Source organism: Rosa chinensis, chromosome 6 (genome assembly GCF_002994745.2).
Source record: "Rosa chinensis cultivar Old Blush chromosome 6, RchiOBHm-V2, whole genome shotgun sequence".
In the NCBI taxonomy this organism is placed as follows: domain Eukaryota; kingdom Viridiplantae; phylum Streptophyta; class Magnoliopsida; order Rosales; family Rosaceae; genus Rosa; species Rosa chinensis.
In genome coordinates, this window is record NC_037093.1 from 27,158,129 (window position 1) to 27,172,772 (window position 14,644).

The 14,644-nt window shown below is 40.7% G+C and overlaps 1 non-coding gene across 1 annotated transcript; it reads left to right on the forward strand.

Annotated features, from left to right (window-relative positions):
* Positions 1-14,157: 14,157 nt before the first annotated feature.
* On the forward strand, positions 14,158-14,261 carry LOC112174968. The gene has a single exon (XR_002926274.1). It is a non-coding gene; the product is annotated as a small nucleolar RNA R71 (small nucleolar RNA).
* The last annotated feature ends 383 nt before the right edge of the window (positions 14,262-14,644 follow it).

Here is a 14,644-nt window from a genome sequence, read left to right on the forward strand (position 1 = left end):
ACACTCACACAACAGAAGTAATTGAACTCTGTTGTCTCAATGTTAATCAGACAACACACAAAATAAAAGTCTGTTGTCTGACAAGCTTAACATACAACAGTTTGAAAACAGGCACTGTTGTCTGAAGGCAGTGCCGCACCTACTGCGCAGCTGCGCCTGGCATCTACCGAGCTATCACACAACAGTTATAACATATACCTGTTGTCTGTGTGTTTATCACACAACTATGTTTCACCGTTGTCTAATTTTTCATCAGACAACGGCTCACTCTACAACGATGGGACTCCAAATCCCACATCGGTTTTCTGCCGTTGTCTGATAAGATTTTTGGTGTAGTGTGACTACGTATATATATATATACACGTGAAATATATATATTCTTGTGAGTGATGTGTGACTTGGATCATAAACTCTCGCAAGCGTGCGAATCATTGTCAAGTAAGGGAAGTATTTGGACCTTAGTTATCGTACCTCGGGGATTAGGTGTTGGACCTAACCGAGATAATTGGCGCTAGAATAACTTAAAAGCATACAATAAAAAAATATAAAATAAAATAAAGTAAAATAATTCACAAGGCACCAAGCCTCGGCAATGCTCGGGTTAGCTCACACTAAGCCTAATCAAAGCCACTAACTTGTAGCCCAAATGAGTTATGCACAATGGAAGGTAGAATTTTGTTTAGGAGTTTTGAATTGGGAATTCACTAAATTAAATGCAAACAACAAATTATCAAGCAAGAAATTAAATTCGGATTTCAAATTAATGGGAACATGGGAGTGTTGGGTGATTCACACTAACACTCTTGCAAATATCGATGCCAATTTCACAAATGCATGCATTTCCTATATGTGTCAAGTCCCGTATCTAGTACCGGTCAAGGCTACTAAACCAATTATCCTTTCGGTGTATCGATTATGCCGGTTAGGGCCACAATCAACTCTCTAATTTAGGCATTACGCCGGTTAAGGCCGCAATATCTAAAATTAGAGGCCTAGAGTGCAAGATAATAGAGACCCAAGCAAGCTTAGTTACAATTAAGCTAGCTAATGGTTATCACACTTAAATCCTAGATGCAACAACACCAATAAGTTGTCAATTTATCAATCTATTCATCACAATTGCCCACAACATAATTTCAAAGGATGACAAAGCCTAGAAACTTGATTCTAAGGACCAATACATTCGGATTTAAAGCATATACAATGAAAATTGCATTTATTAAAATTAAAGCATCAATATTTAAAAAAGATGAGTTAGGGCTTCACAATCCTAACTCCCAAAATTGAACTACTCACTACCCATACTCAAATACATCATCCAATACATAAGAAATTAAGAGAAATGATAGAGGAGAGAGGGAACACAAATTAAGCTCACAATTTGCTATAGGCAAACATGAACCCAATTTGCTAGAGTAGGGTGCACGTGCCTGTTAAGAAGGAAAGAACAAAATAATGCACGGTGGGTTTTTAAAAGGGAGAAGGTACCCCTTGGGTCATGCTTGGAGATCTGCAACCCGGATGTAAGTGTTGAGACCAGTAGTGGGGTCGAAGTTGACCCTAGAGAAGAAGCCATGATGGAGGTTAGATACAACAATGCCTCATCTCTGTTTTCGGCGGCGGAGAGGGGGGCTACTGACTTGACATGTATGGCTACCCCATGTGAACCGGGTACGATTGACAAACTTAAGGTATGTAATTCCTATGTTCAAGATAAGTTCCTCAATCTAAGAGATATCGAAATCCAAAGCTCCCCAGACCTGTCGATAACATTAATGGGGGATGGGTCTGCTAAAGGAAAGGGTGGGGGTGAGTGGGAGCAATCTGTGGAGGGGAGCAAGTTGACTGACATTTCCCCACTTGGACATCATTGTCACTTTCCACCTAATAAAGTTTTGAGTAGGGTGGATTGGAAGTCAACTTTAAAAGAGGCAGCTACAGGTGGAAGTGATGGGTTTGGGCCTACGTCTAAGAGGGGTAGAGAAGGTATGGATGTTGATTGTATTCCGAGAGAAAGAGGTGAGTTATTGTTGCATGGGATGCCTACGTTGAAGTCCAATGAACTGGTGCCACCTGACAATACCCTTGGGTCTCTGCATGGGTCTGAGTTGGACGTGTCTGTTGTTGGACTGATTATTGTGGAGCCTGAGCCCCGTGAGTTTCCGCCTATGGATGGTGAGAGCTCCTCGGGTGGACCGGCTGGAGATCAGGGGGGTCAATCACAGGCCGGGATGGCCCCAGAAATTCAAAGGCCTACTAAAAAGAAGGAAGCTGCCACAAAGAAGGAAGCGAAAACTAAATGGGGAGTTAGGGTTGGTGGCAATAAGAAGAAGGGGGTTCCTAGTGTTTCTAGGTTCCCAAATGACACTGGTGTGAGTAATGGACGTACTCTTAATCGTTCCTCCGTGATGGGTCCGGTCTTGACCCATCACGAGCCATGAATATATTGTGTTGGAACTGCCAGGGGATAGGGAACCCCTGGACAGTTACTAGGCTAAAAGGGATAGTTTCCCTCAATATTCCCAAGTTAATTTTTCTTAGTGAAACTAGGTGTACGGCGGGGGAGATGATTGGGGTTCGGAATCAACTGGGGTGGAAGAATGCTGTGTCGGTGGATTGTAAGTTTGTAAAGAAGAAACGTGGAAAGGGTGTAAGTAGAGCAGGGGGTCTGTGTTTATTATGGAGTGACGATGTCAAGGTGTCTGTCCAGTCCTTTTCGGAGAGCCATATTGACGTCGTTGTTGGCAATTCAGGTGACCCAGGTTGTTGGCGTTTTACTGGGTTGTATGGGCAGCCTAGGGCTGAGAACCGTCAACACACTTGGAACTTATTGAGACAATTGAGTTTACAAGGCAATCTCCCATGGGTTGTTGGGGGGGATTATAATGAGATTTGTGTTGCTGCGGATAAATTGGGGGGGGGCCTTAAGAGGTGCTACACAAATGAAGAATATGCATGATGCTTTGGCCTTCTGTGAGCTAGGGGACGTAAAGTTTGTGGGCCCTAGATTTACATGGAGGGGCAAAAGAGGTGGTGAGGAGGTGAGGGTCCGCCTTGACAGGTTCACGTCTACTCTACTTTGGAGAGATTTTTTTCCGGCTTCCTGAGTCCGGCATTTGGACCCTAGCTCTTCTGATCACCTTCCCATCCTTCTTGAGATTGGGGAACAAAGGAAGCCGAGGAAAAAAAGGAAAAAACGTTTTAAATTTGAAGAATTTTGGTTGCTTGAGGATTCATGCAAGGGGATTGTTCGTGATAGTTGGGAGAGGGTGGGTAGTGGTACGGCTCTCAATAAAGTGTGTCACAATCTTCGTAGGACTTGTGAGGCATTGGAGGACTGGAGTAAGGAGAAATTTGGAGGTTTAAAGCGCGATATTGATAAGACACGTAGTCAACTTGCGGTCTTTTACGATGGGTCCCTATTAACTCCAACCAGTGATGATAGTGTTGCATTGCAGGCCAAGTTAAATGATCTGCTTCATCAGGAGCATGTTTTTTGGCGTCAAAGAGCTAAGGTCTTTTGGCTTCGGGACGGGGATCTTAACACGAAGTTTTTTCATCAGAGGGCACGTAATCGTCGGAAGAAGAATGCAATTAATGGGTTGTTTAATTCGGTTGGAGAGTGGTGTACGGCAGACACAGATATTGAAGAGATTGTGCTTCAATATTTTGGTGAGCTTTTTTCCTCTTCTCATCCTGAGAATTTCCGGAATGTTCTGGAAGCTGTGACTGGGGTGGTGTCTGCGGAGGATAATGTTGGGCTTACACGGCCTATTGAGAAGGATGAAGTTTTTGTTGCTTTGAAGAGTATGCACCCATCGAAGTCGCCAGGTCCAGATGGTTTCTCTCCTTGCTTCTATCAAGCCTTCTGGGATTTGATCGGTGATGATATTGTTGGGGCCATACGGGAGTTGTTTGGGTCAGTAGAGGGACTGCGAGCGGTAAATAATACTTTTGTCGCTTTAATACCTAAAGTAGAGATTCCTCAATTCACTCATCAGTTACGTCCTATCAGTTTGTGCAATGTGATATATAAGATTGGTTCCAAGGTTCTAGCGAATCGTTTGAAGCCTTTACTTGATTCAATGATCTCTCCTTTCCAGAGCGCGTTTGTACCAGGAAGACTAATCTCTGACAATTCACTTATGGCTTTCGAGATCTCTCACTGCCTCAAGCGAAGAAGAAGTGGTAAGATTGGGTTTTGTGCTTTGAAATTGGACATGAGCAAGGCCTATGATAGGGTGGAGTGGTCGTTTTTGGAGGCGGTGATGCGGAAAATGGGATTTACCGAGGAGTGGGTGCAGTGGATCATGAATTGTGTCTCTACGGTATCTTATTCGTTCATTATCAATGGAGAGCCCAGAGGAAGTGTTTGTCCATCCAGAGGGTTGAGGCAAGGGGACTCAATTTCACCTTACCTTTTTCTCCTATGTAGTGAGGTTCTCTCACGATGTATTTTGCAGGCGGAAGAACAAGGTTTAGTCCAGGGTGTTCGAATTTGCAGGGGAGCCCCGAGTATTAGCCATCTCTTTTTTGCAGACGATTCTTTTATTTTCCTCAAAGCGGGGAGGGAGGATTGTGAAGCCATGAAACTGATTCTTACTGAGTATGAGCACGCTTCGGGTCAGCAGGTAAACTATCAGAAAAGTTGCATCTCTTTTAGTAAAAATGTCCATCCTTTTATGCAGGAAGGGATCGCGTTCATTCTTGGGGTACAGAAAGTTGAGAAGCATGATAAGTATTTGGGCCTACCGACAGAGTTAAGTTACTCCAAGACTGAGGCTTTCGGTTTTTTTGAATGAGAAGATTCGCACCCGGACTCAGGGATGGCGTGAGAAGACTTTAAGTGTGGCAGGAAAGGAGTTGTTAATCAAGGCTGTTGCGCAGGCAATCCCATCCTATGTTATGAGTTGCTTTGAGCTCCCTAAGCACTTATGTCAAGAAATGCATTGACTGATGGCTCGGTTTTGGTGGGGTGATGTTGAGGAAGGTAGAAGGATTCATTGGGTTGCTTGGGAGAAATTGTGTCGCCCTAAGAGTGAAGGTGGTTTGGGGTTTAGGAATATGCATTTCTTCAATTTGGCCTTACTAGCGAAGCAGGGGTGGAGACTATTACATCAACCGGATTCTATGATTGCCAGACTTCTCAAGGCTAAGTATTTCCCGAGTTGTTCTTTCTTGGAGGCTGATCTTAAAGGGGGGGAATCGTACTCTTGGAGGAGTATTCTCTCGGGTCGTGAAGTCCTGAAGTTGGGTTTGCGATTTCAAGTGGGCACTGGGAGGAGCATTTCGGTATGGAACGACCCATGGGTTCCTCTTCCGCATTCCTTCCGGCCTTATTCTCCTATTTTGGAAGGCATGGAGGATTTGATGGTGGCTGAGTTGATTGACCGGGATACAATGACTTGGGCTACTGACTTTATGAGGGAACTTTTTACGGAAGGTGAAGTAGAGAGGATGGCTTCTATCCCCCTTAGTACTCGGGGCGTTGAGGACCGCGTGGTTTGGCACTATGACAAGAAAGGGCTATATCAAGTTCGTAGTGGTTACCATGTGTATAACACTGCCATGGGACGTAAAGATTGTGCATCAACTTCATCTGGGGACGGTGGTGGTGTAAGTTGTAAATACTGGAGCAAGGTGTGGGGTGCAGGCATTCCTCCTAAAGCCAAGACTTTTGTATGGAGACTCTTGAAGAATATCCTTCCTACAAAAGATGCCCTTTTACAATGTAAAGTTGCTTTGGTTAATCATGAGTGCATGTTTTGCATGGCAGCCACGGAGACAGGTACACATTTATTTAAAAATTGTCATGATTTGCATTGCTTTTGGCTATTGGGTCCCCTTAGATTACATGCAAATACACACCCAGCCAAGAGTGTTCAGGAGTGGGTGTTGGACATGATTGATTTTCTGGAGGTGGACCAACGTGATTTCTTCTTTATGGCATTATGGACCATCTGGACTGAGCGTAATAACTTGGTCTGGAAAGGAGCCAATTTCCAGCCAATGAATATGATTCACTGGACTACCAAAAGGTTGGAAGAGTTTCAGAGGTATCATCCAAAGCCAGTTCGGAAGCAGAAGAGACCGTTGTCTAATTGGAAAAATCCTCCTAGTGGCCGCCTCAAAATCAATGTTGATGGGGACTTCAGATCGGATGTTGGGCAAGGAGGCATTGGGGTAGTGGTCAGAAATGATGCTGGTATGGGTATTGCTGCTTTGGCTAGACCTTTTCTACATGCACACTCGGCCCTCAATATGGAAGCGGAGGCATGTAGGGCTGGTCTACTTCTTGGAATCCACCAAGGTTGGGCTGACATAGATATTGAAAGCGACTCTGCCATTCTGATCGCTGCGCTCAATAGTGGAGGGTTGAATCTCTCTGAGGTAAGTCGAGTTTTAGATGATTGTAAGGAGTATCTGACTGCTTTTCAATCAGTTAGAATTCGGCATATTTACCGTGAAGCAAATGGTGTTGCACATAGACTTGCTCACCTTGCTAGTTGTTGGTTTTATTGATGATGTTTGGTTAGATGAGACTCCTGCTATTATTCAGGACGTTCTCTACGAGGACTATTGTGTTTGTTTTCCTGTAGCACGGGGTTCAGGTTTTATGTCCCCCCCGTTGCAAAGCACTTCTTTTAATTTAATAAATGGAACCGGGCGTGGGGCTGAGCCTCCCAGCTAGGCTGGGTTACAAACCCCTTTCAAAAAAAAAAAAAAAGGGAGAAGAAAGGAATGAAATAGAGGACACGTGGCTGTTGTCGAAGGGGAAAAGATGAGGATTTAATTGGTCTTGGGCTGCCATCAAAACATAGGGAAATGAATTAATGAATGGCTGCCAAATGACTCAAGCTAATTAAACAAAGATTGTTTAATTGCTGCACGTGACTATGGCATGCATGCATAATTAATCATCAAATGATTAATTAATATAATTGTTTCTTCTTCTTCTCTCTTTTCATTGCATTTCGACATATATTATCGGAAGCAATTAGATTTCGCTCCCTTGATAGCATTGATCACGGTTTACCCACATTGACTTTTTCATTCTTCTATACAAACTCCAGATTGCTCCATTTTCGCTTTGTTTTCTCGCAATTTTCGTAACTCCACTTATTACCTACAAATAAATAAAAATAAATTAACTATATATTAATTAGGATTAAATTCAGTTTACCCCCCTGAGGTTTGGGGGTATTTTCATGTTAGTCCCTGTCCTCTCAATTTTAACAGTTTACCCCCCAAACTTTCCAATTTCAATCAGCCGTGTCCAATTTCTACTATTCCGTCCAATTTGGACCGTTAAGTCTGACTTTTGATGGCTAAAATGGTCATTTCAAGACAAAAAAAAAGGAATTTTTTTTTCTTTTTTTCATTTTTTTTTCTGTTTTTTTTTCCATCTTTTTTTTTTAATATAAATTTTTAAGACAAAAAATTTCAAGACAAAAAAAAACTTTTTTTTAAAAAAGGAATTTTTAAATTTTTTTCTTCTTTTTTGTTTTCTGTTTTTTGTCTTCAACTTATACACCACAAGTTATAATAGGTTTATAAGAACAAAAAGATACTCTAGGTGGTTGAAAGCCGCTCGCTGATCTACGATATTTGTGATATATCTCCGATAAAGTGAAGAATTTTAGGAGATATCCCAATAAAGTGAAGAAATATCTCTAAAAAATTATTTTACACTTTATCTATAAATATCTGTGTAAAATTTTCTTCATGATTTTTCACTTTATCTGTAAATATCTGTAAAAAATAATTTTACACAGACATTTCTTCACTTTATTGAGGATATATCCTAAAATACTTCTCTTTATCGGAGATATATCATAATATCGTAGATCAGCGAGTAACTTTCAACCACCTAGAGTATTTTTTTTGTTTTTATAAACCTATTATAATTTGTGGTGTATAGGTTGAAGACAAAATTTATATTAAAAAAAAAAGATGGAAAAAAAAAATTTAATGAAAAAAAAACAGAAAAAAAAAAGAAAAAAAAACGAAAAAAAGAAAAAAAAATTCCTTTTTTTATAGTTTTTTTTTGTCTTGAAATGACCATTTTAGCCCTCAAAAGTCAGACTTAACGGTCCAAATTGGACGGAATAGTAGAAATTGGACACGGCTGATTGAAATTGGAAAGCTTGGGGGGTAAACTGTTAAAATTGAGAGGACAGGGACTAACATGAAAATACCCCCAAACCTCAGGGGGGTAAACTGAATTTAATCCTATTAATTAACTTGAGGATTAGCTTAATTCTAGTATTTTAGATATAATTACATGTATAAAAATACGTGTAATCACACCTCCACACTTGAACTTTGCTTGTCCTCAAGCAAACTAAATGAAATCTAATCCGAAAATCTAATAACTCAAACACATATGTTCAACCTAAAGAAAGTATGGTATTAGCCTTTCCAACCATAACCCTCGGAGAACTAATTATGTAAATGACCATGAAGTTGATGTAAGCATAACATAAGATTTTTGAATTTGTAAGACAATTAAGATGCACATGTGAGAAATGCTCAAGTATATGCATGTGTTGACCATGTGTCAAATCAATCCACCACAATCAAATAAGCATATAGAAGACCCGATATAACCCACTAAATTTACATAGGTTCACTAAGTATTACCGCTCAAGTGTTTAGGGGTTACATGTATTTCACTCAAAAGCAATTTCACAACACGCGCCGCCATATGCTTGCTCTTCGATCTCATCTCCGCTAGGTAGCCCACAACTTTCAAGATCAAGTAGTCTTTTATTTGGTTGCAATAGGGCTAAGGGCAAGTGGCTAATAGAAATGAAGGATAGGGAAAGACAAAGTCCATGGAAATCGGTGAAGCAACTCTCTCTTGTAGAGATATATGACTTTTGCTTTCGAATGCTAAGGCACTCACTCTAATCCCGATATACAACCCACACTACACTATACTATGTAATACTTTTTTTTTTTTCCTTCACACAACTTTTTTTTTTCTTTCTTCTACTTTTCTTTTCCTTGAACTTTCTTTTTATTTTCACAAACTTTCTTCTTCTTCTTCTTCTTTTTTTTTTTAAACACACACACACACCCCCACACTTATTCTTTTGTAACCTCACACTTTTGACTTTTGACTTTTTTTCTTTTCTTTTGAAGCACTCAAACATAAAGTCATTCTCTCGAATCGCTTCATCAACTACCATGGAAGGGTATGATAAAAGTGTATAGGCTAGGTAGGAATTTATGGTGGTAATGAACAAAAAGGCTTAATATATACATAGGCTCAAAGTGGCAATCTAGTGGTAAATATATTTGGGCACATGCTTCTTTGACCATGGTGTTATTGGTTAAAAATGCCTCAATCCTTTCTATCCCATCGCAAGCTAAAAGTAGCTTCGAGATGTCTCAAGTAAGTTCTAGATACGCAATGTCATGAAATTGTACACACATGAAGAAAAAGTGAATGAACAATGCATACACTATATTAGGCTCATAAGACAAATAAGGCATGCAAGTTAATCGAATAATCTATATGCTTTTCTATCTATGATGAACGAACCTAACCATAGGCTATGTGCACACATATAGTCAAGTATAGACCACATATGCACTCAATTACAAAACAAATTCAAAGTCCTAGATCATGCTCAATCTATCCACAATCACAACAAGTTAAGTCCATGGCTCGTCATTGGGGTTGGAAAAAGGCATTAACCACTAAAATATAATTACATAAAGCTAATCTAATTAATTTTTTTTTTCTTTAGGGTGCCCGAGCCCTCACCCTCCACACTTAAAACCAACATTGTCCTCAATGTTGTAAAGTGAGCTCGAAAGCTAAATCCATGTTGGATTTAAGCATGTAAGTGAAGTCCGAGCAAAGGCACAAAAATTAACAATCAAAATAAAAATTCAATTGCGGAGAAAAGTTACGGAAAACCCCCTTTGTAGACCCTCCATTGCTCACGACCGTCGGAGAAGACCAATAAGAGACACCAACTCAAGGCACAAGACCTTGACTTCCTTACGTGTGCTCCATAATAGCCCAAAGTGCTCATGAAAAGATCAACTCCATTGAAAAAGATATAATGTCCAAAGAGCAATGCGTCACACAATAGGCTCACTTCAAAGAATAAGGACCAAGGTATTCCATGAAGATCATGGCCTTGGCCAACTCCAACATACCTCACAACAGCCCTAGAATGGCTTCCATTGAAGAATTGAAGTGCAAGAAGTCCAACCACCCCGAGTGAAGAAAACTAGTGAGTGCAGAAAGCTTCCAGCAATGACCTTTATGTCTTTAAATGCTCATATATCATTCTCAGAAAGAGATAAGGAAGTGAGATACTTGAAATAGAAAGTAGACTCAGAGAAATTTCTATCCATGTAAGGTAAGCCACCTATCTCCAATTGAGATGAAAACTAAAGCTGGTCAAACTTGTCAATCTGTATGAAGTTTTCTGCTGATCCTCAGTCACCAAAACAGAAATATCTGAAACTCCAGAGGTGCAAAGAGGGTGAACCAACTGGATATAAAACTAGACTCATGAAACTACATTCTCTTAAAATTATACTGGAAAATCAATTCTCAGTCAAAAATCGTTGGCCTCCAAACTCACTGATCTGTTCTGCAGTTTCTGCTGTGCCCTATTTCTGACCTCTGTTTCTTGGAACATTATATCTGAAGCTAGGAAGGTTCAAATTAAAAACTGTTTTACCAGCATATATAAGACATATGAAGATACATCTCTGAAAAATTGTAGCTCCAAATTGCTTTATATTGAGAGGGTGTAGCTTCTCAAATTCACACTACAGTAGCTGTCTCTGTTCTGACCTTCATGCATGGACCATTGAATAAGTGGAGTTCCAGAGACTCAAAGGGGCTGAAATTTTGATACAAGACAGTAGACACATAGTGGAATGTCTATAGAAAAATTCAGCTCAAAATAACATGTAAATCTGAAACTTTAGTCACCCAAAATGAACTGAAATTTCTGGTCCGAAACTGCTCTCTATCACATTCATTCTTTCTTCACACTTCCAACTCCGAACACCTCCCATCCTCCCAAAAAGATGGCCAATAAGGCTTATTGATGCAAAATAAATGAGAAAAATTAAAAAGTACCTAGGGTTGCCTCCCTAGAAGCGCTTGTTTTTTAAGACCCCAAGCTGGTCTATGAAACTTGGTCTCTTCAAGGTGGTTCCTTCTTTCCACCACCACCCACACAAGCTTTGGTAGAACTAGAACCTCCACAAGATGATGCAAGAAACTTGATATTCACCGGTGTGTTCCACTCAAGAAACCCTTTCTTCTTCTTTTTGTCCAACCCACAAATCTCCCTTATTGTCTTGATTTGATTCTTTTTCTCCTCACTCAATGGGGGATCCGCATTCACATTTAGCTCATCAAGAGTAGAAATTGCAAATACTTGGCAAGGAGAGGAAGAATTAGAAACCAACGAGCCTTGGTTGTGGTGTGGGACTTGGTTCAATGGGCCAAATATTCTATCTTTTTTTGCTTCATTGCCCTTGACCAAATTAATAGAAATCACACTTTTTACCACCTCCGGAGGGTAAATGGGTTCAAGCCTCTTGAGTAATACTTTTTCACCCAACACCTTCATTTTGATGGTGCCCTTTTGAACATTAATTTTTATCCCCGCGGTCGCCATAAAAGGTCTACCAAGAATGATAGGTATGTCCTTGTCACAATGAGCTCCATCATCCATATCCAATACCACCAAATCCGCCGGTAAATAGAACTTGTCAACCTTGATTAACACATCTTCAATGACGCCCATAGCTCTAATAATGCTCCGGTCCGCAAGTTGCAAGTATATAGGAGTAGCTTTAATAGGCCCTAGATCAAGTTTCTGAAAAGTCTCAAAAGAAATAATGTTAACACTTGAACTAAGGTCCATTAAAGCTCTATCAAAGACTTTCTCACCAATAGTGCAAGAGATAATAAAGCTCCCCGGATCCTTGAGTTTTGGGGGAATCCGTCTTTGCAAGATAGCACTAACCTCCTCACAAATCTCGAACCGCTCATCATTCTTTATCTTCCTTTTGTGGGTGCACAAGTCCTTTAGAAATTTTGCATAAACTGGCATTTGTCGAATGAGCTCAATTAAAGGTATGTTGACATTGACTTTCTTCAAAATATCATGCACTTCGAACATCAAACCAAATTTCTTCTTTTTCCCACCCTTCTTCACATTTTCCTTTCTTAGCACATTAGGGTAAGGAAGTTAAGGCTCCGGTGTACTCAAATCAAGAGGTGGATCAAAGATGAGACTCCCAGTGGTGCCCCTAAGGGTAGTCACGATCCCACTAGGGTTATTAGCCTTCAAGGCCTCGCCTAGTGATGAATAGACCGGACCACTTCTATCACTAGAGCTACCATGAACATATAGGTCTTCCTCCTTATTCCTCCCCACTTTTTCAGTAGAAGTAGATGACTCAAACTCATAGGATGTGGGTCTAATATCATCAAGAACCTTTCTAGAGGTGTCATCGGCCTTAGATGGGTCCCTAGCCTTCATGGCCTCACCATCTAATCTAGGGTTCGAGACATCCTCATCCCTAGAAGTGTTCTTTCTCAACATGGCCCTTTCTTTGCCACTATCAATCAAACCATATTTGCTAGCATCATTCTCATTGGACAAGAAACCATAACCACTATCAAGAATTGCTCCTCTGGAAGATACATTTTCTTCCGCTCTGGCTACCTTATCCACCCCCTTATTTCTTCCTTTTGCATTCAAAGTCACATCACCCACTCCATATTTACCGTAAGGTACATTTTCTTACCCTCCGGTCCCATCCTCCATATAATAAAAAGAATCATGATATGTATGCAATTGATCATCAACAACATGGCCAAGAGGTACATTTTCTTCTCTCTTGGCCCCATATGAGTACAAATCATCATCATGCACAAATAAAGGATTTGAATGGAAACTAGAAGATGAGGGCATGTAAACATGATTATCATATACCTTTCCCGAACGTAAAGTGGTGACAGCATTACATTCATGGACTTTTCCTCTTGTGTTTGGCTCCGGTTGTGAAGGTAGAGCTCCTTGTGGACGTTCTCCAAGCTCTTTTTCCATTTGACCCAATTGAACCTCCAACTTTCCTATACATTGTGCAAGTGAACTTTGACCTTGAGCAAGAATACTAAGAGTTTGATCGGTCTTCGCTTGGCTTTGTGTAAGAGAAGTATGACTTTGAGCTAGGGTGGCCAATATATCATCCATATGAGACTTCTTTGGTTCCGGTTGTGGTGCTTGTCTATTTTGAAATCCGGGAGGAGGATTTTGTGTAGGATTGGCACCTCCAAATGAACGGGAACTTTGACCAAACCCTTGAGTATCATGTGGGGCTCCTCCATAAGCATGTGTAGCACCAAAAGATCGCCCTAGGCCTTGAGAATTGTAACTAGATGCTTGCTGCCCATAATGATTTTGTCCACCAAATTGTGTGTTTCCATGACCGTGAGGACCAAAAGATGAAGAATTAAGATCTTGATTCCCTCCATATGAATGAGAACCACCTTGGTGTGCATTAGAGGACCCTCCACCATCTCTCGATGAGAAATTTGGGTGATTTCGCCAACCCGGATTATATGTAGTAGAGTAAGGATCATTTCGTGGTGGCCTTTGATAAGAACTAATAGCTCTAACTTGCTCCTCAACAAATTCCGGAAATTGGGAAGCCAAGTGACAATCATGAGTGGAATGATGAGGGGACTCACAAATCAAACAAAGATGTGAAGAAATAACACTCTTGACATGTGAAGAGGACGAACCACTACCCTTTTGTGCTTGAAGAAGCATCTCAAATTTCTTGTCAATCTTTGCTTCAAGCCTTTAAAGTTTAGAACTCATAACTCCATCATCTCTAGAAACATGAGAAACATCATATACACCTCTACCACGAGGCTCCATATCAACTCGGCCTCTAGATGTGGTGTGGTCATCTCTACCTCCTCTTCTCCTTTGATGATTATCCTATTGATCAGATTGGGTAGCCACTTCCTCACAAATATCCCAAGCGGCATTAGGACATTTCTTAAGAAACTTTACACCCGATGCATTGTCCAATCTCCTTCTATCATCAATAATCAACCCATTGTAGAAAGACTCACAAAGAAGCCACTTGGTGAGTCCATGATGAGGGCAACCTAACTCAATATCCTTGAAGCGCTCCCATGCATCATAAAAAGTCTCATTATCCTCTTGAAAGAACTTGGTCAAGCTATCTCGCATATAAGTAGTCCGATGATGTGGATAATAAGCATTCAAGAAAACTCTTTGCATATCGGCCCAAGAGAGAATGGATCTTGGCTTTAGCTTATGAAACCATGTGCGTGCTTGATCTTTCAAAGAAAATGGGAATAATCGAAGCTTCAAACCCTCCAAGGTTAATCCTCCCAAGTGCATAGTGGAACATGTGGCATCAAACTCAATTATATGATCATATGGCCTCTCACTAGCCATGCCATGGAAAGTAGGTAGAATAGACAACATGTTAGGCTTGATCTCAAAGTTGGCATTTGTCGGAGGAAGCACAATGCAAGATGGAGTATTTACAATGCTAGGACATGAATAATGGCTCAACGGAATCTCCTCCTCATCTTGTAGTTCTTGAC